The sequence below is a fragment of the Mus pahari genome, chromosome 1 (genome assembly GCF_900095145.1).
Source record: "Mus pahari chromosome 1, PAHARI_EIJ_v1.1, whole genome shotgun sequence".
In the NCBI taxonomy this organism is placed as follows: Eukaryota; Metazoa; Chordata; class Mammalia; order Rodentia; family Muridae; genus Mus; species Mus pahari.
The window spans coordinates 107,559,002-107,576,598 of record NC_034590.1 but is presented as its reverse complement, the minus strand read 5'-3'; positions in this window follow the sequence as shown (position 1 = coordinate 107,576,598).

Sequence of the window (17,597 nt, the reverse complement as noted above, 5' to 3'; positions counted from 1 at the left end):
TGTGGGGCTTCAGGTATAAAAATCAAATATTCACTGATTATCAATCATAACAAATTTTATTTTAAAACCACCTTTGGTTACATACACATTTACCATTTATTAAGGAGGAAAGCAAACTTGTATATTAATGAGGTGATGTGCTTATTTATTTTGACATAAAAATATCCAGTCCTGGCTGGATATCTGGTGCAGGAAGCAGAGCTTCTTCAGGGTTCTTCAGAGATGATCAATATTTTGATTTTATAATTGTCAGTACTGAGAACCCTGCTTCGCATAAATATGCAATACAAATGGTAGAAATATGTCTAGGGCCATTTCAGAAACTGCTGGAAATTCTGTCCTAATCCCAAGCCAGAATTCATTTAGTGATTTCTCATAAATTCCAGCCAGTGGCTCAAACAGTATTTTAAAAAAAATCTAACACAATGCAATCTAAAGATAAGCTAATCTGATACATGCTGAGGAATGAGAATAGAAAAAAATTCTGTCTTATTTTTCATAATTAAACAATCATATTTTTAAGAGCAAAAAACTTTATTTATTTATTTATTTTATTTTATGTACTGGAAAGTAAAACTCCACAGTTTATAACATAGAATAGCCCTGAATCCGAGCCAGAATGTTTCCACCAGTTTTTCTTGGTGCTGTGTACTGTGTGCTGTGTGCCGTGACAGCATGCATGGTGTGTAATACACATGTTGTGTGGTCAGTGGACTCAAATCTGCCCTGAGGATGTGTGATATAGCACAGATGAACAAGACCTGATTTGATTCTGAATTAACTGCTGATCATTACATGTTCAGAACCCTTTTGCTATTACTGCCAAACTTGACAACACACATTCGATTGTATGATTCCATGTGAAAAGCCACAGTGCTAACCAACCCTAAATATGCTTGAAAATGCCATATTGCCATTTGTTTAAGGGGGATATACTAGGCGATAGAGTCTCTTCAGATGCCGTATACGTTAGCCTGGTGTGGGTTATCTTTCTTGGAGTTGTCAGTGTGTGAGGTCCCTTAGATCCACATACATACATACATACATACATACATACATACATACATACATACATTAATTAATTAATTAATTAATTAGTTAAAATATAACTAATACGGACTATTGCTATTGCTCTTGGGTTTCCTTCAGACTGTGACAGTAAGATCCTATTGCTCCTGATACCATATAATTGATCATAGATCATGAAGAAATCAAAGTGCCACTGACCTGCAAACTTTATCCCTACTGGTTCACTCATGTTACCATGGAAGAAAAGTCACCATTAGTCTTAGCCAGCTGTGAGCCTTATGAACTACAGCAACACCTGGCCTGGCAAGAGATGACCATTGGTACAAGAGAGGCATGGATATTTTGAGATACCCAACTGCTTTTTTCATTAAATTTGGGGCCTGCTCCACAAGATGGATCTCATGCCTGCTACTGTTCCCTAGGCTAAGAGCCCATGGTTGGGTAGGGCATAAGGTGCAGGGAAGAACTTACTACCTTTATTCTGTTAAATATACATAGCATCAAACTTCTTCTGGTGCTTCTTTGCACTAATAGATTAACACAACTCTTAGCTTTCATCAGCGATACTTCTTTTTGAAGGAGATGGCGACTAATAGAGAAACCCAGAATTGGTCCAAGTGTAGAGGATAAGAGTCTACGGAGTGCTCAGTCCTATGTAGGACAACTATGCCAAGCTTTTGCCCCTTGAGGCTCAGAGATTATCGTGAGCAAGGAGTCAGAAAGACTGTAGAGCAGAGTTAGAGAAAGATTGCTGTACAGTGGTGTTTTGCAGATGTGACAGGGTGGTTACATGAACCCACAGTGCCTGTGTCTGTATGCACAAGATCAAGCCAGCATTATAGCATGGTTGGGGAAGGGGTTCATGAAGTCTCACCCCAAGCTGGGGAGCTACTGATAATCAATGACTGCTGGGGAGCAAGTCTGTTTTCTTTACATGCTTCCTAAACCCACACGTATAATAATGGGTCTAAGTATATTCAGTTGGTTTTAAAAAGGAATATATGAAGTTGAGAGAGAAATGTGGTGAAATAGGAAGGGTAGTCAGGGAGGGAGTGGGGATGGTTTACTTAAAACACGTTATATCCATGTATGAAATTCTCAAACAATGAATAAAAAATTTAAAAAGGTTGTAACTGCACTACCAGTGCATACCTTCAGCAAAGGCAGTGTTTAATATGAAATTATCTCATAAATCTCATTTTCCCATGCAACCAGGTGACTCCAGTTCATGGAAAACAGTTGGCACAAGCCTCACTGATGTGCTAATGAGAGCGGCAGGAGTAGGCAGGTTTGGGTGCTTTCTACATCTGGCAAGTCTGCCTCTTCCTTAGTCTGTGCAAGAGATGGAACTGGCTTCTTGTTGGGTTTAGTTTTTTTTTTTTTTTTTCTCCTGCTTCTCCAGGGCCATTGATGTCTTCAGTTCCAAATGTAAGACAAAATAAGAAAAAAAAAAAAAAACACCCCCTACCCCCACAACACACACAAGTACTAGTGTAGCTTCCTTGGATTCTGCACATTACTGTGCATCCAGTTTTTCTCTTTTCCCTCTGTTGTTGAGTTTTCTGTACTATGAGGTGTGATACATAGGGAAGTGTGGCCAGCCCTGTTGTGCCTTCCTGGAAGAAGAAACAGTGCCTTCAGCCCTCAGATTCCTTTTTAACAACAAAGAGAAAGATGTTCCCTGGGAAACCACTGCCATTTGAGGCAGACAGACCCTGCCACACAGGGAGCACTTTGGACACCTATAGCAGGCACGCTCTGCTTCTGCTCCTGTACTCACTCTGCCCTGTATCAACAAAGTTCACAGGTGAACGGAGCCAGGAATCACATCTTCCCTGCCAGATTGTTCCCAGGGGATTTTTCCTCCCCTTTCCCCAAGGGGAAATGTATGAAGTTCATGCAAGAAGGGCTTAAGAACTTATACTCTGGGAAGCAAAAGGATTTCTGTGGGGAAAACATTCTGCTTCCATTTCTTGACAAAAATCTTGTGAAAAGCAGCAATTCTGGAAGGTCTCCTGTGACTCTGATGAAATCCACAGTTGCAGATGAGCCATGTTCAAAGTTATCAGCAGGCTTCGGGAATAATCTGGGGCCAGATCAAGGCTACTCGAGACACTGGCTTCACAAACGCCTCTGACAGTCCGGCACCCAAGCAGATGGGTTTGCAGACGAACCCTTTCTTTTTGTGTAGAGAATACTAAGTTTTGTTTTGCTTGTAGTTGCAGACACTGTTGGAAATGAAACTTGCCAGATTCAAAGCCATGTAGAGGCTTTGAAGATGAGGGCAGGAGCAGAAGGGGGAGGCCTGAAAGCACAGGATGCTCTGATGGGGGCGCTGACATCATGTGTCCCAGGTGCTGGGGGCATGAAGTGACACCACCACGCTCATCTGTCCCGTGACTGAGGGAACCTGCTCGGAAATATCACACGAAGTGCCAGCGATTCTGAGAAAGGCTGCAACAGTTGACAGGAGTGTTTCCGTAACCCTCTCGGCTTCAGGCTATACCCCCACCACCACCCTGGGCATCCTCCCAGGACCCCTGTTTTTGGGCTGTGCTGCCTTTCATGTGGCTTCTTTAGTTTATGAGGGATGAGTAGCCTTCCAGGGATTGTCAAGACAAGGTTTTTGCCTTGAGGCCAAGTTGAGCTATTTTTCCCCCCACCGTGTGCTTTTGCAGATGTACAGGAGGAAATTGCTGCTTCGTGGGAGTTACCAACAACCTTCACAAGAAAGCCCCCTGCCCTGTGTCCACCCACTGTTCTCAGGGACGAGGGGAAGTGCTTCCCTTTGCTCTCCTCAATTATAATAGAAAAAAAGTGCCAAAGAAAAAGAGCAACAATAGCAGAGCTGTTTTAAAAATTGCTTCTGCTGGTCACGTGGGTTCTCAGGGCCACAGGACAACAGTGCGGGATACATTTTCTCATTGGCCTCCCATGCATAGAAATTGACTCCAAGGCCCATACCATGTAAACTCACATTATGTAAAAATTTCAAAAGCCATGACATATGCAGAAGACCCAAGTAAGTTCAGTGTTTCATGGTTTTTAATAATAGACACAGTGAAAGAAAAATCTCCTTTAAAATAGAACTCAGGTGGCTGGGCAAACACAGCAACCCAACACACGAGTGTGAGGACCTGAGTTTCAATCCCCAATGCCTATGTAAACACCCCAAGTCCCATGGCATGGGCCCGCAGCTCCATGGTCAGGGGGACAGAGACAAGAGGACACGCAGCGGCAAGTCAGCTGACCTAAATCTGTAAATTCACACGTGAGTGAGAAAAAAATAAGGTGGAGAGAAACTAAGGGAGACACTTGATACGGACTTGGGTCCTCCAGAGTGCGTGCACACTTGAACACACAGGTTCACATACACAGATTAAGTAATAACACTAAATAAAAACTAGATACAATAAACGGCTTCTTTCTCTAAAAGCTGAAGTTGTATGCAGATAAGACTGTACACAGGCTTTGAAGCCTGGGATTAAGAAGCCAGGGCTGGAGACAGCTCAGAAGCAGCTCAGGCTGACCTTCCCATACCTTAATTATGATAGCTAGGATCAGAGTGTTAGAAACTGCCCACTCTGCCAGAGAGCTCTTGTAAAGTGCTGGCTGCTTGTTTGTTCGGAGACTTTCCATCGCAACGGTACTAACAAGGAAATGAGTCTTGAAGGAAATCTGCAGATTTTTTTTTTTTTTTTTTTTGAGGTCTCACCCTAACCCTCTTTGCTTCGTGGTAATGTAGACATAGTGAACAGAAGCAGTGACAGGGACAGTGAAGTTGTGGATGGTTACTCTCTAGATGTTGACTTAAATAACTGGGCACTATTGTCTTTAGGATCAAAACCTTGTCCACTATCAGAGCTCTCTGCATTAGATTGTTTTCTGTTTTTAAAAACAAAAACAAAAAACAACAAAAAACCAGCTCTTGACTTGTTCTTCCTGAGTGAAGAGGTATGATATGATAATACTTTCTTCTGTGTCCTCGGGGGACAAGATTCTCCCAAAGCAACTTTGGGAATATCACTACCAATGATAACCAATAAACTGTGTATGCTTGTACACAACTTTTATTTCCTAATTTTAGAATGAACCAAAGACTTAATCATTGTTGATGTAGTAGAGATGACAGTGGATAGGAACTCAGTGTCCTCTGTGGTTTGAATAACTAGCTGTCACATAGTGAGTAAAATGTCCGTCCTTTATCCTGGCATCCTACAGGGGGCGTGAGTCCTTCGGATTTTTAAATCAAAGCCCACACTATTGTTCTTGAGGGTCACCCTTGGGTTTACTCCCTAAGTTCATGTTAATGAGTGATTCTTTGGGATCCCCTCAGCATCCCCAGGATGGGGCTGGCAACACAGAGAAGACCAACTGTGTGGTTATAAGTTTTTGTGCTTCATGGTGTCAACCTGACTGGTGGTGAGGAGAAAGGAGACTGGTATTCAGTTCAATCGACCCTACCGGATGATTGATTAATGATTCAATTAGTCACACCATGCAACCAAACCTCAGTAAGAACTTTGGATACCAATGCTCGCCTTCCAATGCGTGTCTCATCCTGACACTTAGGAAAGCAAGCAGGACCTCCTCACACCTCCTGTATGCCCACTCCTCACACCTCCTGTATGCCCACTCCTCACACCTCCTGTATGCCCACTCCTCACACCTCCTGTATGCCCACTCCTCACACCTCCTGTATGCNCACTCCTCACACCTCCTGTATGCCCACTCCTCACACCTCCTGTATGCCCACTCCTCACACCTCCTGTATGCCCACTCCTCACACCTCCTGTATGCTCACTCCTCGCACCTCCTGTATGCCCACTCCTCACACCTCCTGTAGGCCCACTCCTCACACTTCCTGTATGCCCACTCCTCACACCTCCTGTATGCTCACTCCTCACCTAACTGCTCTTGATTTGCATCCCCAACAGTGATGCTGCGGTGATTAGCCTGGCACTTCCCTGAATTCAAGTCATCCTAGTGAATTATCCTGCCTTCCATGTTGCTGTGATTGCCAGCTTGAGAGCAATGAAAACGAAAATCAGGGATGGAAGTTGTAGCAGGAACAGCAGGGCCACTTCTATGTGAATGCAGGGGCAGGGGGAGGGGAGGCCATGCTCAGCCACAAAAAGCATCTCCTACAATCCTTGGAAACTGCGGTTTAGATGAGATGCTTTCTTGGGATCAATAGGGTGGGGGTATTAAAGGAGCTTGCAGCAGTGCTCAGATGATCTAGCGGCTCACAGAGCTCTCACCTGCTCTCAGAGTCTGTGTCATTGACTCTGCATCACCTTACCTCCAGTCTGGAAGGGCAGGTAGGGTCAGGCAGCCAGTAGTCCAGGGCATAAGTCCAGGAGTCACTATCAAGAGGTATTTTAAAGTTGCTTCTCTGCACATTTGTGAATAGAACTTCAGGGGAACTGCCCATGTTTAGAAGATAGAAAAGATTTACAGTAAAGAGAATTCTGGTAAGATTCCCTGTATGTCACAGGAGATGGTCTCGCCATCCCTATGAAAGACATTGAGGAACATTCATTTTACAGTGGAAGGATGCTGGAGTCAAATTTACTTTCCTTGACTGTGTAACTAGGCTTAACTGGGCCTTAAAGAAAGTAGAAAAAACACAAAGGTTTATTTGGAGTTCCTAATAACTTGGAACTGATCTGTGCTTGGTTCTGGCATTTAAAGGGGGAAAAAAACTGAATGAAGAAAAAAAGAAAAGAGAGAGAGAGAGATTGATTTGCATGATGTCATGAGGTTACTAATTAATTTAACATGTATCTAATGGCTTGGCTCTGTCTCTCCTGCTTGAGATTAGATGGGCTTTTGAAGGAAGATGAATCCACGCTGTGAGTGGAGCTCGGAGGGGCTCTTGACCCTAAGGTTCACATGCCAGGTGGAGCGGAGCAAGTGCATGCCTGAGAAACATAAAATAATCCACTCTCTTTCTGGGTCAATGTGAAATTATGAATTCGCCCTGTTTCTCTTACTTGTCAATTGCATTGGAGAATTTTCCTAGTAGAGAAAAGTTTCAACTATGACGTATGTCTCCAGAATGCCCAAGCAGAAGCCAAAGAAAGTGGAGGCTGACAAGATGGCACCCTATTCTCTCCCCTCACCCCTCTCCTCCATTCATCCAGTCCTCTCTTCTTTCTCCGTTTCCCACTGTCTCCCTCCAACAATCCTCTTCATTCCTCTATATGATCTCTCCTCTCCCCCTTCATTTCTCAGTCCCTTCCTCCACCCTGCTTCCCCCTCTCTGCTTCCTGCCCCCACTTGCTTCTCTTCTTAATGAGATCCCCAAGAAGGAAGTGGTATGGTTGTCTTCCTAGCAGGAAAGTTTTGCCACAGGCTTGGAGCTTTGTCTAGACAAGAATAACTCATATCCAAGGGCAGCTGACTCAAACTGCTTCTCCAAATCCAGTGCCCTGGGGATTTGTTGGAACCTAGACACTTGATTAACAGCACGTGGCCGTGACCTGGTTCACCATGTGTCCCACAGACGATGGCTGTCTCCTCTCATCCTGACCTCCTCTCCCACACTTCTATTCATGCTATGCTCGGACTTGGTGATGCTCAGAGTTTAGTCTGTCAGAGTTTTGGTGCTCTGACAGGGTGAAGGAGGAGGGACACTGGCATACCTATGTCATAGTGATGAGAGCCAGACCCAGAGGGTCTGGTCATGATGTGCTCCCCTGTCATCTGATGTAACCTGGGTGTGTCTGTGTTTCCCTGGTACTTGCAGAGATGGCACAGGTGTAAGAGCCCATGGGCTCTCACCTGGGCTTGAGAAGCCTTGACAGGCTGCAGGGTGGGAGGCCCAGAGCAGGCTGTCATTGCAGAGTCCCTTCCTTGCCATCCTAGATGCCCTCCATTACAGAAGATAAACCCCAGATTCTCACCAGAGCTTTCCAAACACCACAGGCACCCAAGTGTGTGAGCATGATGCAGCAAAGCCATGAAAAGGCCCCCAGAAACCCTGTTCTGGGGCTTTCTACACAAGCTGCTCGGCAGGTGACAGGCTTGTGGGATGGGGATTGGTAAGCACTGTAGACCCCAAAACCCCATATGACCCCTGAGCAATGAGATGCCCCCTTTCTGTCCTTTTGAAGTGTGTTGAAGTGGGGCAGGAGGGAGTCTTGCCCCCATCTGTTGAAAACCAGCAGCAGGAGATGATCCTTCCTAGGGAAGAAAGAAAGACATCTCTCTGCTCACATAGCTTCATGAGTCCCAGCCAGGCATAGCAGAGCAATCTCCTTTTTTCCCTTGGGTACCAATCTGGTGTAGACTTCACTGAGACCCACGCCAACCATTTCCATCACAGTGGGAGAGATGCTCATGCTCTACTGCCCCTTCCACAGATCACATAGCTGTAAAGCTTTGTCTCCTAGAAATCTCACTTAACCTCAACATCTTGGTGCTTTGTTCCCAGGGCAGAGGCTATTGCTGTTTACATAGCTGACAGTGCCCCTCAGAGGCAACAACCTGAGATAGATCCCCTCCCCATGGTTCACCCTTGTGGCCTCAGGGTTATCAGATGCTCATAGGTCATCAGAACCACTGACTGATCCAACCCTGGAGCGCTGTGGTACTCTACCCCACCCCCTTCTCTAGCCTGGTCAGTCAGATCGAGGATCACCCAACTGCTCTTCTACTAATCCTCTGCAGCAGAATCCAGATTAGCCCAGGGTAATGGCCTGCAATCCACCTGTCCATCAGAGCAACAATACTGCTTTCCCAGAAGGCCCTTGGAGTGTTGCTGGGACACAAGCTGTGGCCTCAGGATGATAAAGCTATTGTCAAAGGGGTGTGATCAGTACACACTAGGAGGGCCCACCTGCCAGGACTGAGCCTGTGTCTGTGTCTGTGTCTGTGTCTGTGTCTGTGTCTGTGTCTGTGTCTGTGTCTGTGTCTGTGTCTGTGTCTGTGTCTGTGTCTGTGTCTGTGCCTGGTCTGTGGTTTCCCTGTTCCTACCAAACCTCTGTCTGGCTTCACTGAGGATGTCTCGACTATGATGAAAATGGTTGGCATGGGTCTCAGTGAAGTCTGGAATTGTGATCTTGTGGTTTCCATGTTCCCACCAAACCTTCCTCTCCCTACCTCCCCACCCCCAGTTCATCTGAAGCTCATGTCAGTGCATCGTAATGGAGATCAGGGATCAGAAACAGGAACGGAAACTGACTTCTCCTTGAAAGCTTTCCTGACTGGAAACAAGTTTGCCAGGAATAATGAGGACAGTAGATTCTTCAGAGCCAAAGTCCTCAGTGCTAGGGACCATCCACACCCCTTTGAAGTTCCAGACAACATTACTTCTGAGTTTCTGTTCATCTCTTCATTGAAAGTCAGGAAATGTCTCCTAAATATCATTGCCATGAAACCCCCTTGTCCTCCAGCCTGAAAGCAAGCTCCCTCTCTCCTTGAATGTTCTCGGAACACAGCACTTTAGCCCATGTCTGTGAGCAGAGGGTAGTTCTGCCTATCTTACTGTGTCTCTACAGCCTGCAGAGGAACCAAGAAGCGATCTGGGCACCCGAGTAAACCCCTAAAGTGATGCAACTCTACTATAACCTCACACTGACAGAGACAGACTCAGAGCTGATGTCATGGGAATATGGAAAAGCCCAGGCTAGAAGCCCTCGGGGGCGAAGCCGGAGAACCTACTAGAGAAGCCACTTAGGCCAGGAAAATGATCAGCCAGGAAGGAGTTGCTTAGAGCAACTGGTGGAAGAGGGAGAGAAAGACTTGTCCAGGGTCAGCCACACCCACAAGGCCTGTGCTTCTTCTTCACCCACGTTCCTGAGAGTATTGACTGTGTCTAGTGGTCTCACTGCTGAGAAATGTAGACCACACATGGCTAGGCAAGCATGATGCCTGGAGCCCAGTCATGGCTGGCCCATTCATTCCCTTACCTTGAACAGTTCTATGATGAAGCCTGCCTCAGCATACAGGTTCCTGAAAACCTATTCCTGGCATCATAGCCCATCTCTGGAGAGGGATCCCCATGATGCACCTACGGGACATGGACAGTTTTTCCCCCCAGCTCTGCTTCTAGATGACTGAGCATGGCCCCCTTGCTGTGAAGCTCAGGGCATTTGGGGGTTTATTCAATGTGCTCCATGCCTCTGAGGTACTCACATTTCAATGCCCACATGGCTCTCTTGATGTCGGAGATTTTAAATAGCTGAGCTATTAGCCCCCTGCTAAGATGGTTTATGTGGCTCTCCCAACCTGCTTTCCTCAGATACACCTCTGGGTCTAAAATTAGGAGTATGGAGTCTGACTGAGAACTTCTGACACTATTAGCATGAATATTCAAAATGTATCCCCTTTCAGATTTATAGTGTGTCTCAACTGCACCATGATCACAAGCCCTGCAGTGTTTGGATGATGGCCAGGCAAGCTCAAGTCCTCCTGGGCACATTCCCCAGCAGCCTCACTGTTTGCATAAGCATTGGCGTTTGTCCACAGCTCTCCTGTTAGCTGTGGTTAACTACACCAGGAGCCAAGACCCACGTCTCTGGAGTTATGGTCTGATATCCAGAGAGAACTTAAACTGGATTCTTGAAAATCTATCATAACCAACTTCAGGAGATGATGGGTGAGGTGAATCCAGCAGCAGTGGCTAGAGATCATTGCTCTGTAGCAGTAGGCCCTTCAGGACATCTATCTTCTGTGATCACACTTAACCTTGAGCTTGGGCCCTAAACATTGGATGTCACATTCTAGAAACCCTTAATGTGGGAGTATGGCCATTGGTAACTTGTGGATATTTTCTTCCCTCCTTGCAGATGGGATTGGCTGCCCCTTTACAATTTGTATCAGAAAGTATTTTCCTCCTGCCCATGTGCTTTTATAAATGTGGATTCTGAGATTGACATGTGTCAAACAAGCACTGATCATGACAGGTATCTATCAGCATGTACTAACTCCAATTCCAGAAATAAGGAAGCTGTTAAACACCAATAATGAGGGTGCCCCTGTAAAACACCCACCAAAAAGCAACGTCTATTTCAGTTTACATGTTATAGTATATTACTGAGGGAAGTCAGAGCAGGAACTCCAGCAAGAACTTGAAGCATAAACCATGGAGGAAGGCTTCTTGCTGGCTTGTCATGGGATCATGCTTATCTAGTTTTCTTATACAGTCCAAAGACCACTGTCTAGGGAATGGCACTGCCCACAGTGGACTGAACCTACCTACATCAATTAACAATCAAGACAATCCCCCAAAGACATGCTCATAGTCTAGTCTGATCTAGGCAATTCTTTACTCAGATGGCTTTAGGCTGTGCCAAGCTGGCTCTCTAAGCTAAGACAGAGGACAACTATCATTACTCAGCAAGAGGTGTAGAGGCATCAACTCTAATGCTTGGCCTGATGCTCCCCTTCTTCTGCTCCTTCTATGCTATTATGCTGATTCTTATTATATAAGATACTATGGTAGGGGATGGGAGTTGGTGACTCACTGTACAAGGGTGTGACTCAAGTTATTTCCAAGTATACATATATTTCTACATAAATATATAATGTAACTAAATAATATAATATAGTAAGATGTGCTATGCAAGTATAAAAATAGCACCCAGGTGAGTTCTCTACTCATTTGCTAAAACTGGGCCACAGTTTTAGGAAATATCTCTTGGGTGCAGTGGAAGCAGACTGAGTCATTGATGCTGATGCTTATCCTTCCTCTGGGGCTGTTCACATTGCTGTTTAATCCCAGCAGGTGTGTTAACAGGAAAAAAAGATTGCAGAAGGGCTGTGGCAGGCAGTCACAGGCTCAACATACATTCCTGACAGGGGCCATATCCCATCTATACACCAGTGACTCAAAGGAAAAGCTAGTGACTACTCACCTGAGGATCCCTAGGTACCCTTTTTGCTAAACACAGAGGTCCCCTTTAGTAAGGCATATGTTTACTTTGCATAGTATGGGCCTCACACTATGTGTTTCTTGAGTGTGGAGCCAGTGGATATTAGGTAAGGGCTAGCTCTCCAGGAGTGGCTCACGGCAAGGATTTCTATAGTATCAAGTATACTAAGGGTTGCTGGGATCTCCAGCCAAGAGACATTGATTGATTCATAGACCTTGTCATTCTGTGGTAGCTTCAGACACAGCATGATCTAGGGCAGCGGTTCTCAACCTATGGGTTGCAACCCCTTTGGCAAACTTCTATTTCAATATATATATATATATATATATATATATATATATATATATATGTTTCAATTTACAATGGTATCAAAATTACAGTTATAAAGTAGCAACAAGAATAATTTTATGGTTAACAGGTCACCACAACATGAGGAACTATATTAAAGGGTTACAACATTAGGAAGTTTGAAAAACAGTGATCTGGGGACTCAAATAATATTGCTGACCCTTTTGGCTCCTCTTTGTCCTTCTTCCTGGGCTACCTCTGAGTTCTCATGGTGACACAGATGAGAAGACAGTGGTTGGCAGCCAATGTCTGTATCTTTACATGTTAAGCACCATTCTCTTCGCCTTTCAGGAAGAACTCTGAAAGGGGCAGTTGGGATCCTGCCAATGCCCTCCAGACAACACATGCCTAGTACTTTGTCTCCTGTGAGTCACTATGCAGATGGAGTTGAAAGAGCTGGAGATAAAGTATGAGCAACACAAACGAATGAGGATTCATGCTCATTTTCCAGAGCTTTCCTTCCTGCATGCAAATAGCTGACAAAAAGATAAATGACCACCATGCATGTGTGTCAGGAAACCATTGTCAAGAAGAAATAAAGAAGAGGAAAACGTAGAGAGTTTTATGGGGACTGAAGGGTTGGAAGGGGGGAAGGAGGGTTATGGCTGGGCAGAGGAAGAAGAATGGGATCTCCACAGGGGAAGAGAACCTGCTCAAGCATCATCCTCAAGATGGACAGAAGCTTCTGGGTTCTACGTAGAGGATGGAACATCAACCCATGCTGAATGATGACCAGAGCTGTCCACACCTTAGAAGTACCATATTTCTCGGGAGGCAGAGGCAGGCGGATTTCTGAGTTCGAGGCCAGCCTGGTCTACAAAGTGAGTTCCAGGACAGCCAGGGCTACACAGAGAAACCCTGTCTGGGGGAAAAAAAAAGAAGAAAAAAAAAAAAAGAAAAGAAAAGAAAAAAAAGAAGTACCATATTTTGTAAAGGGAAATGAGGTGAGCATGGAGCCCAAAGGTAAGCTACCTGTCCCTCTCCATTGTCACTTGAATTTACATATGAGAGAAAGCATAGAGAAAGCATCGCTTTTGAACAAATACATTTGGGAGAGACGAGTTCAGAGAAAATGTTTTATGCTGGACAAAGTGGACCCATTGTCCTTCTGTTGTGACCTTGGGTTATCCCTGCAGACAGCACAGAGCCAAGTTAGAGTCATTGCTAGTGTAAACCCACAGAGGCTTTCAGTCTACATTTGGGTACATTTGGGTGCTTCTCGGTGATAGATGGAAACCAGTGTTTGAGGCAGTGAATGGAAACCTGAAAGGACTTGGGACAAACATGGAGGACCGAGAAAAGAACATGCATGAGATCCCTCCTTCTTGGGATTACTCCCACTTGCTTTTAAACTCCGAAAATAATTTTGAAGAATCCACTGTAGAGAAATTCGAGACAGTGTGTCCTGCCTCCTGACAGAGCTTCTACTCACCAAGAAGAGACTTCAAAGGCCTTCTCCTGATGGTACCCTTGAACGCTGGAGAGAAGGGGCCTGTTTGACAACTTCACCTGTCCCTATGGCTCATGGAAATGGGGACAGAGGTCAGGGAATACACCATTGGCCAACGGCTGTCTTCTACCTCTGTGCTGGTCACACAAAGTGGCTGCCTTATCCCCGCAGGCCCCAAGTTCTCTCCTGAGCAGGATGACTGCTAGGTCTAATTCAGTGCCTCCCACTCACTCAGTTCCTATGCAAATCAATGGCATAATAGACAGGGCAAGGAAGCTGAGGGGACAGCACGGCTCCAGCATAACCTCAAAACAATGCTGCCTGCCAGAAATAGACTCAAAAAATCGGAATAAAGGAAACAGAGTTTTAATGGTTTTAAAATACATTTTAGAAGAATTTCTTTAACTCTGAGGGTAGGAAAAGATTGCTTAAATTAAAAAAAAAAATTTTTCACAGAAGGAAGAGTAAATGCAGTTGTATTGAGTTTTATGTTTCCAACGATAGACAATACGATAAATAAGATGAAACAGAAGGTGCGGCTGGGGGGAGATTGCAGTACAATCAATGCCAGAGGTGGGTGACGGTCACCCAATCAATAGGAAAGTGAACAGCAACAGATGAAGAGCCACACGCAGCCGAGCACCGTGCTCTGTGTTTCCTTCCAAGCCCTCAGCAGAAACAATAGCATTCACATTGACAGGAGAAGGAGGTCTCTGCAGGGACCTCCAAACTTCTGACATTGCACCATAGCGTTGTGGTCTATCATGTGCACCATAGCGTTGTGGTCTATTATGTGTCAGACCTAGCCTAGGATGCGTGTGGACCCTGGGTGTGGTGTGTCAGAATCAGAGGTGACAAGGAACAGGGTTGACCATAGTTAAGAACACATTAATATAAGTTAGTGAATGTGCAGGTGCTCTCAAGTTGTACTTCTAAACGAAAGCCCTTTAGAAAGAAACCTTCATGTGTGTGTGTGTGTGTGTGTGTGTGTGTGTGTGTGTGTGTATGTGTGTGTGTGTAAATATGGATCCAAATGGGTTGTTCTATCATGTATGATGCTGGAAAATGGGGTCATTGAATTCCTATGATGAGAAAATAGGTGGCTAAATCATGTAGTGCTTACAGGACTCATGGGTATGTGGCAGAGAGTCAGCATGGGGGAGTCTGCACAAAACATCAAGTCCCAAAATAAAGACTGACATTTAAATGGAATGTCAAAAGATATGAACTATGCATGGATGTTCAGGCAAATCACAACCCTCCATACCATGTGGAATGACCCTATGCTGATAGGACAATCCTTGGTGGGAAATCCTTGGTGACAGCTGCTGTGGCCCCACAGGGTCAGCTGCTGGGCTCTTGGGTGTAGGCTCCTTGCTCAGGGGGTCCAGCTCCTCTCATGAGGAGCCCTGAGCCAGCATCCAAGCTATGCAGAACACAAAAAGGGCATGCCCAGGAGGGAGGTGGGGAGCTAGGAGGACCCCAGAGCAGCCCAGCATTGGAAGGATGATTTCACTGAGAGGGAGTGGAATGAGAGCTGAGAGCGGGGGCCATGCAATGACTGAAGTGCATTACGTACTTATGTGAAATGGTCAAAGAAGTAAAAAGTGGAAAGAAATGGGAAGATTAACTGGTGAATTTTAGCTTTATGTTATGCTTTCAAGGTCCTGTTGTTTCCCTAAAGTATCCATCACGTTGTGTTAGGTTTTGGAGAACAATGGGGGTAGTTACTCAGAGTAACGGGCAATATCTTCTAAGGAGAAAAGAAGACTAGAAAGCCATGCAGCAGGGGTTTTTTTGAAGCTGCCAAGTGGGTTCCCTGTGCTTTTCATTTGATGCTGTTTTGTGCTTCTGTGTTTTAAAAATATTGTGTAGCAACAAGATAAACCTTTAAACTAAAGGTAAGCATCATTGTAGCAATAGAGAGCTCGCCCTGAAGCTTCGCCTGAAGGGAGTCTCCCATTTTGCCTGCCCATTCTGTCTCCACCTCTTTCAGAAGTCCCTTGGCAGAAACACAGCCCCCCTTGAGAACAGCCTCTTTCTGCGGGGAGGATATAACCAGGCCGCTAGAATGAGTTGCACCCACCCTCTGGACTATATGTTTCTCTGGAGGTTGTAAAGGGCAGGGGTCTGGGACCAAGTATGAGCAGTGTTACCACCTGGCTGTGCCCCTCCTTAGTGAGTGGCACTTGTTCAGTGACAGAATCTTTATAACTGCTGTCCTGACAGCCTCCCTCAGAGCTTGGTATACTAGAGAAGCAAAGAGGCTCTTAAAGATTTGAACTCTCCCCAGCTTCCCCACACCTCTCAGCACATGAAACACCTAGCAATGCGGCAAAGGTTCCTCAGCCTGCATTACTGTAGCTCTTGCCTCTGCCCCTACTCCTCCACCTCTGCTGGACCATCAAAGCCAACCCTCTCTGTCATAGCTCATCCTATGTCCTGCGTTCACACTCATCAACTATAAACATGGAGCATGTACTCCCAGGGAAGAGAGTGAGGATATCCCATTCTTAGTGAGACCACATGACCTCCTACCATCAGTGAGACTGACTGTGTGGCTTCCTTCTTCCCTGGGATCATGTGACTGGCTTCCTCTTTCCAATGGGATCAGATGATTCTTCGCACATTAGTTCATGCCTCCTGGCTTCCTCTTTGCACACACAAGACGCTTACTGTTCAGTCTCCCCAGTGACGTCTTGACATCTTTTAGCAGATTTGGTCACTTCTCTTTGAGTGTTCAGTAGCTACACAAAGTTACAGAAACAGGGCCCACTAGACAGCACATATCTTCTTTCTGGGCATGTCAGGGCCAGGGTGCTTCTGTAGTGGCAGCCATGAGACATCCCTGAGGAGCCTCCATCTCTGAGGAGCCATGGCCTCGGGCAGGGTGGGGAGATGTGGCCAGGTGGAGTCACCGAATCACACCCCAGAGAGGGATCTGGTTTGGGTGTGTCTTTCCACAGATCTAACTCTGTGCCTAGAGTTGAATTTATCAGATTTGCCTTTAGAAGGTTGCTGTGCCCTTGGAAAGAGAAGAAGACTCTCCCTATGAGGTGCCCTGCCTCAGACAGGAACATTCTCTGTCTGCAGATTTGACAGCATGAGAGAAGTTGGTGATTATATCCTGGGGGACCTTGGAAGAGAAATCACTCACTGCCTCAGAGCAGTTGTCACCCTATGAGGTCAAGGTTCAGATGGCTCTGTGATTGTGGCTTTGTAGATGAAGATAAATGAGCACAAAAGAAATTGTTCTTGACCATCAGTGTCAGGGACAGGCTCCCGAGGCTCCTGTTTCCTCACACCTAATCTCTCTCCTGCCCCTTGTGGTGGCTCCTGGCTCCATTGGTGGGTGTTGTGATATCTCTTCAGGGTAGAAGGAGAAAGCCTGTGAATTGTAAAGGAAGACAGGAGCAGAGGGGACATTGACATTAACAATATAAGCTTCTATCTATTGAAAATATAAATGTTTAAGTTACTACTATTGTGTATGTGCATGATGTTTGTACGTGTGTGAGTATATGACTACAGGCACACTTGTACTACATACAGTGTGCATGTGGAGGTTAGACTACATGTGGATTGTTTCTCTCCTCTCACCTTTATGCTGGCTCAGGGGATTGAATTCAGATCATCAGGTGCCAGGAGCCATGGCCTCAGCCATGGCCTTGTGGATGTTTTCTAGCTTACATAAACAGTCCTGAGAGAACATTCATGGTCATAACAGTAAGAATGTTTAGGGGAAAAGAGGACACTGTGACTGTTGGTTCCAGGAGCTGAAGATTGCCACCTGACCTTCAGAGAGCCCCTGGGCTCTTCCCCCCTCCCTTGGAGCCTCCTCTTGCTTATGCTTATATTGTCACTCCTGAATAAAGTTTTCAGAGCTTGAT